The 16,172-nt window shown below is 37.3% G+C and overlaps 1 pseudogene; it reads left to right on the forward strand.

Moving 5' to 3' along the window:
• Positions 1–6,967: 6,967 nt before the first annotated feature.
• On the forward strand, positions 6,968–7,875 carry LOC127683659 (coatomer subunit epsilon-like; annotated as a pseudogene).
• Positions 7,876–16,172: the final 8,297 nt, after the last annotated feature.

The following is a 16,172-nucleotide window of genomic DNA, read 5'->3' on the forward strand; positions in this document are numbered from 1 at the left end:
AGAAGAAATGAGGTGGGCTTTTGGTGCAAATCTATGTCCTCTTCCAAAGACTGTGGAGCAATGGTTCATAAAATCATACTGCCCATAAACAAACTTGGTATTAGAAAATAGAATGTTAGAGATGATCCTTCTGTAGCCACACTGGAAAAGATGCTCATGTAGACTTAAGTAGTTAATGAGAGGAGAGACTTCACAGTGGAAAATTTGGAGACAGCATTATCGCTCAATAATGGTGAGCCTGATTCAGGAGGAGAGAACTGAGTTCCAAGGACCGAATTTCATAGGAAATCCAGCTAATGTTTAGAGAATTATTGTTGTCATGGAGCAATGGACTCTGCCAGCTCCTTACTGCCATCTTTTACACTTCTGGGTTTCTGGTTTTATTCCACTTACTACTCCATAATGCTTTCAAATGTCGTGTCTTAGTGTTTAGTAATCCCTGCTGAAAGGGAATATCCTTACGGTAAGTAGCATAATTATTAGAATTCTATTTACATACAAATTTATCATGTAACATTTTACACAGATTTATACTTTGACCACTTCTAAATAAAATCAATTTCTTTTAAGATTCCTGCATTTTACAAAATAAGCTGCTGAGTTCATCTCTTGCACAATCTTCATTCCCGAATATAGTTAGTCAATCAGTGCCTTCTCCTAAAAGTTCTCTTTGATGTAACCATTTCTGGGAGTCTATTGTAGACGGGTAACTTTCTACAGGAACACATGGTGGGGAGGACAGCAAATGAAAACATGATTTAAGAAAATTATGTCTGAGAAAAGCACAGCATCATGAACGCCAGACCATGTATTTTTTGAATGTATTACGAAGGTTTAGATAGAATCACACTTCACCCTGAGGTAAATGAGAATTGGCTCAAGTGCAATACAACTAAAACTCAGGACACATGATGCAATGGCATATGAACAGACAAACAACCAGTACGTACCAAGTTTATTTTTCCTTTCTTCTTGTTGAAATAGGTTTACACTAGCCAGACACAGTTATTCCCCTCTCGAGTCATGCTGCACAGAGTAATGCCAATATAAGAGAGTATAAACAAGAGAAACAGACCTTGATCAGGCAATGGAATTGACATAGTAATGAAAGTGTCTTTGAGTAAAGCTTGAGTCCAGATGGGCACGCTGCTGTGTTCTCCCCACATCAAAGATGGACTGAAACCAATGCTTTTGAAACTATGTGAAAAAATATAATGGGAAGAAATGTTACCAAACTATGAAGGAAGTGTTACTTTCATAACAAAACTAGATAGTGGCACAACTGAGAAAGAAAATCATAAGCTGATGATCATGAATCCAAAAATCAGTATTTCTCAATAAAACACTGGCAAGCTAAATTTCACAATACGTCATAAAAAGATCATTAACCATGGCCAGCTTGCCTCCATTCCAGGGGTTCAAGGATGTTTAAAAAGCTCCAAATCAATAATTGTAGCCCCACACACACCGCAAACTCAAGAATACATGTCCTATGATCATGTCTGAGGCTACAGGAATGAGCTTTGACTCAGTCCAGCAACACTCTTTACAGAAACCCTGAAAAGGGTTGGAGCAATGGCCAACTGTTAAGAATGTGTATGGTTCTTTGTGAAATGGCATTTGGTCTGCAGCATCCATATTAAGCAGTTTATAAACTATAACTCCTACCCTAGATTATCTGATGCCCTTTCAGGCTTCTATAGATATCTGCTCATATGCTTATACCTATATACATCTTCTCATGAATACACATACACATAGTAAGTTTGTTTTAATTAAATATACCTTTAAAACAAAAACCTAAAGAAACTAGGAACAACCAGAACATACATCAATATAATAGAGACTATATTAATAATAAACCTATAACCAGCATTAACTACAGCAATAAAAAATATACTTTTAAAATCAAGAATGAAATAAGAATGTCTATTTTCCTCATCCTTTCAGGTAGATTAGAAAATTTTCACTCTTAATGGTAAAAGATATTTTATTTTTAATAAAATATACATAACCTTTTAATAAAAAGATATAATTTTTAATATAATGTCTTTGTATGTGGATGCAAACATTTTTTCCAGAACAGAATAAAGAGCCATCTTAGCTGAATTCATTTTTGTTAAAAAATGCTACTAGAAATTTTATGTAAACTATTTTCCTCTTCCCTTTTTTGTCTCTTCCATTGTCTATTTTATAGAACATGATAGTTTGATTTTATTTTATGATTTATATTATTTTTCATTTTAATATTTATATCTTTGTTCTTCTTTCTAATGATGCTCTGTCAGTGATTCAAGACTAATAGTCTGGAATTAGTCCGGAACCACTGACAGAGCATAATTATTGATATATTTTGAATATATATGAATATCTATATACATATATGAATATATATGAATACCTATCTATATATGAATATGTATCTATATCTACCTCTATCTCAATATCTATATCTAATGTTTCCATACATCACTACATTTATATTTCTGTGGCAGTATTTTTCATAGGGTTTGTTTACTGATGGCTATTTCTCAGTTGTTTATTCTTTTTTTTTTATTCGATATAATTTATTTACATTTCAAATGATTTCCCCTTTTCTAGCCCCCCACTCCCTGAAAGTCCCATAAGCCCCCTTCCCTCCCCGTTTTCCCACCCAACCCTTCCCACTTCCCTGTTCTGGTTTTACCCTATAGTGCTTCACTGAGTCTTTCCAGAACCAGGGGCCACTCCTCCTTTCTTCTTGTACCTCATTTGATGTGTGGATTATGTTTTTGGTATTCCAGTTTTCTAGGTTAATATCCACTTATTAGTGAGTGCATACCATGATTCACCTTTTGAGTCTGGGTCACCTCACTTAATATGATGTTCTCCAGCTCTATCCATTTGCCTAAGAATTTAATGAATTCATTGTTTCTAATGGCTGAATAGTACTCCATTGTGTAGATATACCACATTTTTTGCATCCACTCTTCTGTTGAGGGATACCTGGGTTCTTTCCAGCTTCTGGCAATTATAAATAGGGCTGCTATGAACCTAGTGGAACATGTATCTTTATTAAATGCTGGGGAACCTTCTGGGTATATGCCCAGGAGCGGTATAGCAGGATCTTCTGGAAGTGAGGTACCCAGTTCTCGGAGGAACTGCCAGACTGATTTCCAGAGTGGTTGTTGTTCTTTTACCATATGCTCCTTTAGCCCTTTGATAACATTTCACAGTCTAATACTAGGATTCTGTTATGTCTCAGTATTTTTCTCTGTGAAACATAAAATTCTTTAGCATGGCAGTGCTATCCGATGACTTATAACATTTAAACTTGTCTAAATATTTCTGAAAATAACTCCACAGAATCAAAGCATAATTTCTTAGATGGTAAATCTGAAATCATTCTTTTCAATGGACTCTTCGCTATGACATACTATGCTTAATTAAATAAATTTCTCAGGAGATGGAAAGGTCTGGTAAGCTGAAAACAAACACTACTAATAAAATTAGGGATAATATTGTCAGTACTCCATTTAATATTAAAATTTGTAAATTTTCAGCCCATATTTTTTAGATTACTTTGTGTGCACCTCTTAGATAAATATGAAGCAAAATTTATAAATGTTTCTGTTCAGTTATAGTTATTGTAGGCTCTTTGTCAACATAAATTCTGAAAATAAAGACACAATAATCATACTCTAGCACAAGGTAAGATACAAAGATACAAACAAGAAACTCACCAAAGAACACTTTTCACAATATGGGTATTCTAAATTCATAATATTGCAAAAATAAAATTTTAAGCTCATCTGTAGCTCATAGTTATATTGTTGATTCTATTCTTATATTTTGCAGGAGTATACATTAGTGAATTCCAGTTTGGTTTTCAATAATTATCCGTACTTGGAAGCTAAGTACTTCCAATATCTGGTTGATTAATGACATACAGTAAGCCGAATTATTTACTGATGTGGGTCAGATAACTTTCTTTAACAGCAACTGTATTGCAGATATTTTATGAATATAAAAATATTCATTGCAAATACAGTAATGAATTTCTTCTATCTATCTATCATCCATCTATCTATCTGCATGTTTTATATTCCTTTTGCATTTATCTTATTTTGAGAAATTTGTATGCAAGTACTGAATTTATAGCATTTCCACTCCAGCTCTTTGATGTCTTCCCTACTCTCTCTCAAATTCATGACTTCTTTAATCATTACTGTTACATATGTATTTATACATGTGTATATCTGTACATAGGTGTATATAAATACAACTTGCTGAGCCTATATATTGTGTATGTGTGTGCATGTGTATTTGTGCATGCTCTCATGTGTGCATGCATACAGGCATAATCACTTTGGGTTAGATAAAGTGTCAGGTATCTGATACCTGGAGAATACAGATATACTGATTCCTCCTCCCTTAAAAACCATTCATTGTTGAAGATAGTTGAGGACTTCATAGTCAGTTATTTTTCTATATTCTTTGTTTGCATTCCAAATGCTTTCCCCTTTCCCGGTTCCCCCCTCTCCATATGTCCTCTGTCCTGGTATACCCCCACAATGTTGGATCAAGCCTTTCCAGGTCCAGGGCCCTCTCCTTCCTTCTTCTTGGGAATCTGGAATAACAGAAACCCAGGATAGCTAAAACTATTCTGCAATAGTAAAAGAATTTCTGGAGGAATCAGTATCCCAGACTTCAAGCAATACTACAGAGCAATAGTGTTAAAAACAGCGTGGTATTGGTACGGTGACAGGCAAGTGGATCAATGGAATAGGATCGAAGACCCAGATATGAACCCACACACCTATGGTCACTTGATCTTTAACAAAGGAGCAGAAAACATCCAGTAGAAAAAAGGTAGCCTTTTCAACAAATGGAGCTGGTTCAATTGGTGGTCAGCATGCAGAAGAATGCGAATTGATCCATTCTTATCTCCTCTTACTAAGCTCAACTCCAAGTGGATCAAGGACCACCACATAAAACCTGACACACTGACACTAATAGAAAAGAAACTGGGGAAGACCCTTGAGGACATGGGCACAGGGGAAAAGTTCCTGAACAGAACACCAATAACTTATGCTCTAAGATCAAGAATTGATAAATGGCACCTCATAAAATTACAAAGTTTCTGCAAGGCAAAGGACACTGTCAATAGGACAAAATGGCAACTAACAAATTGGGAAAAGATCTTCACCAACCATACATCTGACAGAGGGCTAATATCCAATATATTCAAAGAACTCAAGAAGTTAGACCCCAGAGAACCAAATAACCCTATTTAAAATGGGGTACAGAGCTAAACAAAGAATTTTCACCTGAAGAAATTTGGATGGTTGAGGAGCACCTTAAGAAATGTTCATCATTAGTCATTAGGGGAATGCAAATCAAAACAACCCTGATATTTTGCCTCACACCAGTCATAATGGCTAAGGTTAAAAACTCAGGAGACAGCAGGTGTTGGCAAGGATGTGGGGAAAGAGGAACACTCCTCCACTACTGGTGGGATTGCAAGATGGTGCAACCACTCTGGAAATCAGTCTGGCGATTCCTCAAAACTGGGCATGACACCTGCTATACTGCTCCTGGGCATATACCCAGATGATTCCCCCCCCCCATGCAACAAGGACACATGTTGCACTATGTTCATATCAGCCTTATTTGTGATAGTCAGAAGCTTGAAAGAACCCAGATGTCCCTCAGTGGAGGAATGGATACAGAAAATGTGGTATATTTATACAATGGAATACTACTCAGCAATTAAAAACAATGAATTCATGAAATTCTTAGGGAAATGGTTAGAACTGGAAAATATCCTAAGTGAGGTAACCCAATCACAAAAGAATACACATGGAATGTGTATTGATAAGTGGATATTAATTACTGCAGAAGCTCTGAATACTCAAGACACAATTAGCATAGTCAGTTTTTAATACGCATTTGACCACATGTGCATTTCTGTAATGGTCTCACTATGCTCCCAAAATAAGCTTCTTTAATGAAGGGTTAGAGCCATGTTTTCTTGTGGATATTAAGATAGATAAATACAGTTGCAAATTATACTGCTTTAGGAAAGTGATAGTAGCATGTTAAGGGTTAATAAGGTTACTAGCTTTAGGTAGTTGGTTAGATTTTCAGTATCACAGAAGGCATGAATCTTTTCGAGTGAGCCCAAATCCAATTGGATTGTTCCTGGTTATCTCCAAGATAGATAGGCCATTATTATGCCCTTGGTTATAAAATGTCACTCTGCCCCTGGTTCTGCAAAGACTCAGTGCAAGAGTATAGGGGAATTCCAGAACAGGGAAATGGGAAGGGGTGGATGGAAGAACAGGGGGACGGAAGAGGGCTTATGGGACTTGCGGGGAGTGGGGACCCAGAAAAAGGGAAATCATTTGAAATGTAAATAAAAATATATCAATAAAAAATAAATAAAATGCCACTCTGTCCATTGTGTGGTTCACAGGCGTTTCACCTGGGTAAGATTTTTAATTGCCTTCCTCCCTTGGTAGGAGGAAATCTGAATACCATGCAAGTGAGCTAGTTCTTAGAAAGAAGGCTTTCTGTTCAGTTCCAGCTCAGTTCTTCCACCTTGTAAGCATGGTGTCTTCAGCATTAAGGATTTACTTTCAAGTTTTGGGAAGCAATCAAGGGGAATGTCAATAACCTATATTATCTTTGAACTCTCTCTGATTCCCTTGACTGACAACTCAAAGGGAACTTTCCTATGCCACTGACCGGGCTCGGTTATATAGTGTATAGCTTTGGAGTGAGCATCATTAACCCAAGTGACATAACTTCATTAAAAAATATAATTATATATACTAATTATATTCCCAGAGATTTTTCAATCATCTTTAATGTTCTTTATTTTAATTGGCATGTAGTAATTAACACATGATCAAAGTTGAGAATAATTAAAAATATATATTTGTTGCTGTCTCCCAGGAAGAAGGCTGATTAGAGGTGTGGTGACATGGTTCCTCTAGCTTTCTGTGCAGTCTCTGGTGTCTCTGGAGAGGTAGACGAGCTGTTTGACATGAAGAATGCTTTCTACATAGGCAGCTACCAGCAGTGCATCGACAAGGCACAGCACATGAACCCGTACAGTCCTAAGAGAGAAGTAGAGATCAGGACGTCTTCCTGTACAGAGCATACCTCACTCAGAGGAAGTGTGGTGTGGACCTAGATGAAATTAAGCCCCCCTCTGTCCTAGAACTCCAGGCTGTCCACATGTTTGCTGAGTACCTTGCCAGTGAGAACCAGAGGGACAGCATCCTGTTGGACCTGGATCATGAGATGAGCAGGACTGTGGATGTGACCAGTACCACTTTCCTGCTCATGGCTGCCTCGGTCTACTTTCATGACCAGAACCCGGATGCAGCCCTGCGCACCCTGCACCAGGGCAACAGCCTTATGTGCATGGTCATGACGATTCAGATCCTCCTCAAGCTGGACAGGTTGGACCTAACCCATAAGGAGCTGAACCAAGATGAGGATGCCACCCTCACCCAACTAGCCACTGCATGGGTCAACCTGGCTGTGGGTGCTGAGAAACTACAAGAAGCCTACTACATACATATTCCAGGAACTGACCTACAAGTACTCACTCACACTGCTGCTATTCAACGGCCAGGCAGCACAGGGCAGCTGGGAGATTACAGAGGGTGTGCTGCAAGAGGCACTGGACAACAACAGTGGTCACCCTGAGATCCTCATCAACCTCATTGGACTGTCACAGTACCTGGGTAAGCCCCTGATGTGACAATCAAATATTTGTCACAGCTGAAGGATGCACACAGGACCTACCCCTTCATCAAGGATTACCAGGCCAAGGAGAAAGCTTTTGCTCACCTGGCACTGCAGTATGTGCCCAGTGCCTAGGTTGGGGATGCCCCCTGCTGAGCCCAATTGTGTGCCGTGGGATGCTGTTCTCCCTTCTTTGTCTGCCAATAAAGTCTGTCCATCATCAAAAAATAAAATACGTCTTTATGATATGCAGTGGTCTGAAAAAGGTAGCTAGCCTGCCTTCCTCCTTATTATTTCTTCATGTCTATACACAGTGAACTCTCTTCTAGTTCTAATTTAAATATGCAATAATATTGCTGTAAACTCATATCATCGCACTGCATTGTAGGAAGCCACAACCTATTACTCCTATCCAAATATATCATTGTACCTATTATTTAACTTCTTTAGATCCTCATAGACTCTATTTACAACTAGAGTTGAGATCAGGTTTTTGCACTCACAAAAGAATAAGAACATGTTATATGTTTGTTTTGATGCCACTTTTTAAAAATTAATTAGACGTGTTTGTTTCTATGATGTTTGTGCTCCCAAGAAATCCATAGGCTCATCTTACAAGAAAATGTAATAGTCCATGTTTGATCCATCACTCACTTCACTACACTGTTGAGATGTCAAAAGCTTCTATCAATGCAATTTAAAATCAAACAATTTTAGGGATAAACTGATTTCTTCCAGTTCAGGCATCTGATAATAATGATATACACTGCTATCTTATACATTTTTGAAACTCTTTGTTAATTTAGCTAACTCATCTCCTATTATCCTGTCTTGTTTCATAAAAGCTGGCCAAACTTCAAATGAAAAATGAGATGATTCAAATTAGAATAGACAGTTCTTTTGCTGTACTGTATACTGCAGCCTGAGTCACACACACACACACACACACACACACACACACACACACACACACACACAGGAGGTATCTCTGCATCCCTCGGTTTCCTATCTGGACACTGACATTTGAAGGAGTAAGGTGCTCAGAGGTTTTCAGCAGAACTATGTCTTTGATTTTGCTGTGGTCAGTGGCAGGGCCTCCATAAAGGATGTAAAAAATTAACAAATAATTTTGCAGGTTGCAAATTCAGCCTCAACTTTCTGAAGAACTGCAAATTCAGTACTAACACTGTGTTCTTACACTTGCAGTTTAGCATTTGAGGTCATGACCATGAGCATGCTTATTATACTAAATTTTACTTCCTGCACAGTAAAAAGCACATGGAATTATGGTACATGGAGGATAGAGGAAAACTCTAAACAACATGCAATCCTTCAGATAGAATCCAACCTTCCTCTGACCATGCATTTCAAATTTCAAGAAATAAAAAATGAGGGAACTGACTCCCACATCTAAAGTTCCCATCAAATACTGTTTTGCTTGGGGCCCTAACTCTTAAAACTCGTCTTTTAAAACCCAAACAAGGCAGTGACAAGAACAAAAACCTCTGGGAAATCTGCCCAGGAGCTATTGCGTATCCAGAAAAGTGAGAGTACTGAGATTTAATGTCCCTAGTGACAGTGTATAACCTCAGCATGGCAAAGTGCGCTTATTAGGAAGCTAAATGCTCTTTCTCCTTCTCTGGTTCCGGTGCCCACCTTGAATTGTCTAATATATACATGGGTTAAGGTCTCAAGCAATTTTATTATTGTTATGGTAACCTGTTGCATTTTCAAAATGGAAGTTTGAATCACAAGAATAATTTTTAAAAGAACTCTGATTTTCCTCACATTTTCTTCAGGATCTACTATGCAGAAATGTGAACATAGGCATTTTCTGAGCTCTAAAAATACCATCAATTTTTTCATTGTTCTCCTCAAAGCAAAACGGTCAGTGATACAAAAGGTAAATCAGAGTCTAAATCTTATGTCTTCTATTTATTTCCTATAATACCTATTTGCTCTATATTGTATTTAGAGCAATAGTTATGACGTTTTCTTCAAAAATCTAGCAATCGTTTTAAAGGGGAAATAATCATTTTGTGATGAATGTTAATGTAGAAAAATGATTATATTTGGTATTTATTTATTAATAATTAACAAAGTAATTCAATCTAGAGCAGGGCCATGCTTATCAACTCTTTAGGTTTCTCTCAGTTTCATACCACACATGCCTATACAAGTAGCAACTTAATCCATGTGAAACTCATTTGAATTATTTTTGATCCAACAAAATAACATTTAACCAAGTTCAAAAAATCTTATAAAGATAGATCTTATAAATAAATATAGACTTTTTTCTTTGTTTGTTTTGGTTTTTCAAGACAGGGTTTCTCTGTATAGTCTTGGCTGTCCTGGAATGCACTTTGTAGACCAGGCTGGCCTCGAACTCAGAAATCTGCCTGCCTAGATTTTATAGACTATTTTTATTAAACAAAAGTTGTTATACTTCTCTAGTATATAAATTATGTATGTATATATACATACGCACACGCATTTATATATGTGTATACATATATAAATGCGTGTGTGTGCCTTTCCGTGTGTGTGTGTGTGTGTGTGTGTGTGGGAATGTGTATTCGGGAAACACAAGGAACATTCTGAACAAAATGAAACCCTTCAGATGGAATTCTGTCCTCCCCTGACCATGCATCTTTTTAATTTCAAGACATACAATGAAGAAACTGATTCCCACACCTAATGTTCCTATCAAATACTGTCTTGCTTGGAGCCCTAATTCTAAAAACCTTTCTTTAAAAGTCCAACAATAGGTCTTGGAAAGATGGCTCATTAGTTAAGAGCACTGACTGCTCTTCCAGAGGTCCTGAGTTCAATTCCCAGTAACCACATGGTGGCTCACAACCATCTGTCATGGGATCTGATGCCCTCTTCTGGTGTGTCTGAAGATAGATACAGTGTACTCATCATATAAATAAAAAAATAATAATAATAAAAAAATAAAAGTCCATACAAAAAAGGAACAGGAGCAAAAGCCTCTGAGAAACACACCTATATCCAATCCATACGTGTGCGTGTCTGTGTTTGTGTGTGTACATGCATATGAATGTATATTTGCATTTGTGTATATGATATATATATGAATATGCATGTGTATTTGCATGTGTATATGATATATATGAGTGTGCAAGTGTATTTACATGTGTGTATGATATATGCATTTAATTGTGCAAGCATACATATGCTTCATACTGAAGTTCAAATATTATGTAGTATTTTTTAAGTTTACGAAAATTTAAAAATCCTGCTCAATGTCTCTAAACACTGATAACATTTTCACTTATTCATTTGAGTGAATGTCTTGTCTTTAGTCCATGTTGCCATATTAATAATAAATATTTTTGTAATGGTTTACATTTAGGCAATGCCACACTAATCTCTGTAGCAAATTTCTTCAAGAACCACATAATTTACTGAGGAAGTGTCTAAAATTCAGGAAATCTGAAAGAGTTTTTCATATTTCTGAAACAAAAGATCACTTCAAAATAATAGAAATGAACAAAAAAATTGAAAATTTGAAATACCATCAAATGAAGTTACATGCATGTGTAGAGGTCATTCCCGTGGAATATAGCTATCATTATTCATAAACTTAGCAAACTGTCATTAATTGGATTAGTCGCCATCACTGCTATTTATGTCTGTAATTAAAAATATTTCTAATTGGATATTTTGTTTACATTTCAAATGTTACACCCTTTGCCAGTTTTTTCTCTGCAAACATTTTTCATTAATCATTTTATTTGTTTGCATTTCTAATTATATTGTCCTTCCTGGTTTCCCCTCCACAATCTCCTGTTCCAATAGCCTCTCCCCCTTCCCCTTTGCCTCTCTGAGAGTGCTCCTCCACATACCCACCCACTCACACCTCACAGCTCTAGCATCCCCCTATGCTGGGCATCAAGTCTCCACGGACAGACTAAGAGCCTGCCCTCCCATTGATGCCATATAAGACCATCCTCTGCCACATATGCAGCTGGAGCTGTGGGTCCCTCCATGTATACTCTTTGGTTGGTGATTTAGTTCCTGGGAGCTCTGAGTGGTCTAGTTGGTTGATATTGTTCTTCCATGGGGTTGCAATCCCCTTTCAGTTCCCTCAGTCCTTCCGGTAGCTTTTTAGTTGGGGTCCTCAGGCTCAGTTGGATGGTTGTCTCTGAGTATCTGCATGTGTATTACTCAGGTGCTGGCAGAACCTCTTGGGTAAAAGTCATACAATGCTCCTGTCAGCAAGTGTTTCTTGGTGACAATAGTGTTGGGGTTTGGTGTCTGCAGATGGGATGGAGCCCTAGGTGGGGTGGTCTCTACATGGCCTTTCAGTGTCTTTTCCATTTTTTGTCCCTGTCTTTCCTTTGGGAAGGAACACTTCTGGGTTAAAAATTTTATTCTGCTTCTCTCTCTCTCTCTCTCTCTCTCTCTCTCTCTCTCTCTCTCTCTCTCTCTCTGTGTGTGTGTGTGTGTGTGTGTGTGTGTGTGTGTGTATGTGCGTGTACATGTGATTCAGTGTGTGTTTGTGGGTCTGCATCTCTGTGCCCATTTGTTTGTGTGCATACATACAACACGGAACACAACTGGAAATCAGAGTTCAACTTATGCGTGTTATGCCTTTCCTTCCACTCTCTGGTTTTTACAATTAACCTTGAGTCCACAGGATTGGCAGCAAGTGCCATTATGTGCTGAGCCCCTTTGTCTCTCCTCTAGGTGTTACTTTTTTTACTAACAATTTGCATATTAATTTTCCATAAATATCTGATGTTCCCATTAATATCAGTAAGATAGACTTTGTCCTAGATTCTTGAAGGACTCCTTTTATCTCTTGGCTGTTTTCTCCTGGGAGAATCATGTAAATGTTTTCACATTACTAGTTTTAATACCTCACCTAGTATGAATGAGACGAATGTGTGTCAGGAGTTTGTGTCTTATGATTCACAGGACATCACTGTATATTTATACGTTATGCCATGTCACCTGTTCTGCTACCCTGGCTTTGTTCATTTTTATCAATGATATTATAATTTAAACTGTATATATTGTCACATGGATATTGTTGACTGCTCCTTAGCTGATGCATTTAATTTTCTACCTTAGTTAATGACTATGTAAAATTACACATCTATACTTTATGTCCTTTTCTCCTTGGAGCCCATGACATGTGTAAATGTTCACCATGAGGACTGGAAATAGAAACTGTAATGACGATGAAGAGCTGAGGTGACCAGCTCACTAACAGACTAAATCTGTGCTCTGCTTCATTAGTACCAGGCTCACAGTGAGCAAGTTAATCACTGGTGGACTGACTACTTGCAGAGCATGTGATTACCCTCAAAGGTTTCTCCTAATTTTGAACTGTGCATGACTAGGCAAGGGCCCACCCACTTAAGGTATTTAAAGTATAATATGCAGTATTAAATAACTAAAAATGTTGTTGTTCTCAAGTGCCCATTTCCCAGATTTTCCAAATGTCAACATCTATTAAAATTATTTGTAGTGTTTAAGTTTGAATATGCTCATTACTTGGAAACCCCTTGGGGTAAGACACTCAATAAGTCTTCTTGTTGGATTTAAATAAAGTTGGTTATAAATAACCAGGCTTAAGATATTACTAAAATAGCACCGCCAGAATTAAATATTTTTTCTGCATGTATTTTATTTTTGGTGACTCAAATGGTCCTAAAGTGTACGCATATGATAATTTTGTACCAAATTTACTTATATTATTTACTTATATGATGACATTTACTTATATGATGAGAAAATGTCATACTGTAATTAGAGAAGAGAGTTCATTTTTTAAAAGAAAATCCCTTTGTATGGTTATATATGCACATGTGTGATCAGATGCTTGCATTTCTAGGGAAATATTTTGAATTTTTATGTAATGATAAGTTGAAAGAGACTAGAGCCAAGCCTTAGTTGTGTAGGGTAGGCATTCATTGCCCTGAGAAGTAACCATAGTGCCAGCAGACTATTGACCTTGATTGAAGTGCAACTATCATGTCTTCCAGGCATACAGAAGTGCTGAGGAGCGGTGCCATGCTCTCTCAGCTGGTGTAGAGGAAAAGGAGCCCTTCTCTTTTTGAACGATTTGTAAGGCAAAAGCCATTTCATTTCTACCACTCTCCAAGTGGTATCTGTCTACAAACATTCAGAAACAACACATTCCCTCATTTGTTGAAGCTTCATTTGTAGGCCAAGCTCCAATTCCTTTTTACCTTATAGGCAGAGTATAATCAAAAAACGGGTTTGAAAATTACCAATAATTTTCAAATGAATAAACTGAAATGCACAAAGGTTAAATTGCACATATATTGCTTGTTTTGTCTTCAAATTTTGTCTAAATCTCTAAAGGGTTATGATTTTGGACATGTGGAATATGTGTGTGTGTGAATTTAGCATATCCTACAGTGTGTGTATATGGGGTGCATGTGACAATCAGAGGTTGGGAGTCAGATCTCTCTCCATGGTTGAATTTGGGTATCACATACATGATGTCAGGCTTTCCTGGCAAGCTCTTGCAAAGCCGTCTCGCAGGTCCAAACTGTTTCTTCTTATTTGGAATATTTACCATACTGCAGATATCTTTTCAATCAGGCTTTGGTAATTCTATTGAAAGCAGATGGGAAAACTCCCTCTCCATAGGTGTAGGTACTGCAATGGAAACTGGGCAATGAATTTTCCACAAATAATAATAAGATTCAGAGTTTGGCCAAAATCCATTCCTGGTTCCACTGTGACTTAGTCATCCATGGGCCAGCTACTCTGGTAGTTGGTACTTTCCTTCTTTTGGCTGAATTAAAGGTTATCCAGAGACTCCATAAGCTGATATTCATCTGGTGAACTCATTCTGTGTTGACTTTATTTTATATAGCTTTGGTTTAAATAGAAAAAGAAAAGGTATAAGATAGCATAGGAAACAGTAATACATAAAAGAAAAACCCAAAGCTGGGACTGACTGTTGAGCTATGAGCCCTTGAGACCTCTGACTCAAGGGACCCCAGTTGATAGCCACCAAATCTATCTGTGATTATGCAATGGCCACTTGTAGTCAATGACCAGCATGAGTGATGCATACCATTCAGATCTTTGTCAGCTATGTCATAACAACTGCTGATTACTTTTAGTATGACCACTCAGTATTAGACTCCATTACAGGATGGATAAAATGATTGCAGAATATATTACAGAATGCCTCTAAGTAATAATATATCTCTGACCTGTATGTAGATAAAATCATATTCAAGCTCCAGAGAACATCATTAGAAAGGAATCTACTCAATAACATTTGTTCATGTGAGGGAAATAATTGAAAAGAACAACCAAGAGTATTGTTCATCACAGTTCACATCTTCTTTATTCTTATAGGGATAGTTGTAGTACTATGTTACAATCTTCTAAAAACATTAAAGACTTCCATTACTGTCAGCCATATTCTCTTTGAAGTAGAATGAGGGTTGAAATTTTGGGTGAGCATCCACAAGCAACTCTCTTCAATCACACCAAATCCTTACATTAGTAGAACACACTCTTAGCTTTTCCTGGGAAGCTGAGGTGAGAAAGCTGCTGATAGCAGCTGCAAACTTGTCTTAGATATCTCAGGCTGAGATTTCTCAATCTGTTCTCCATGAGTCCCTCCCAGGTGGGGTCCACATTGCTAATGAATTGTGCCTGACTTCACTAAGCTACTCCTGTGTGATTCAGGGAGGACAGACATTATTTCTCATTTGCACAATTGTTCTGATGACAACCATAGAACGTGGAATCAGCTTTATCCTGGGCTGTGTCTGCAAACACTATGTTCTTATAATGCAGCCAATTCTGTTAAAAAACAAAGCATTTTGTTTCATTTAGAGCTGTTTTTGTATGCAGCAATTTTTAATGCCCTTTCAGGGCCTTTATCCGGGAGAACTCAACACTATGTGCACGGTAGTTTACAGCTTCATTTTCATCTCTGTGGTTTTGCAATGCCTGTTTGTTCTCTGACTCTCCTTCTGGCTCTCAAAGCTTAAAGAAAATCACAAGGAGGAAAACAGCCACATCCTTTGATGACTCTCCAACAGTCTCCAGAACCATCACTTCTTTCACCTCACTTTCTTTTAATTTAGTTCCTTGACTGTCATAAACTGACAATTAAGCATTCAAACTTGAAAATGGAACCAAAACTTTTAATTAAACAAGAAATACAAAGATTTATTCCAGGAAAGAGTTTTCAAGATTTCATAACAGTTATACATGTAAGATGTAATCTGTGTTTTACAAAACTATGCACACACACACATATATGGGCAAATAATTTCTTTGGTGAGCTTTTAGGCTGTCTTGATAACTCATAGAGATTTAATTCTGTATACTATAATTAAGAATACTGTCTCCCAAATTGCCTCAGTATTTGAATTCCTATTTTTTAATAAAGACAAATTATT

The sequence above is a fragment of the Apodemus sylvaticus genome, chromosome 4 (genome assembly GCF_947179515.1).
Source record: "Apodemus sylvaticus chromosome 4, mApoSyl1.1, whole genome shotgun sequence".
In the NCBI taxonomy this organism is placed as follows: domain Eukaryota; kingdom Metazoa; phylum Chordata; class Mammalia; order Rodentia; family Muridae; genus Apodemus; species Apodemus sylvaticus.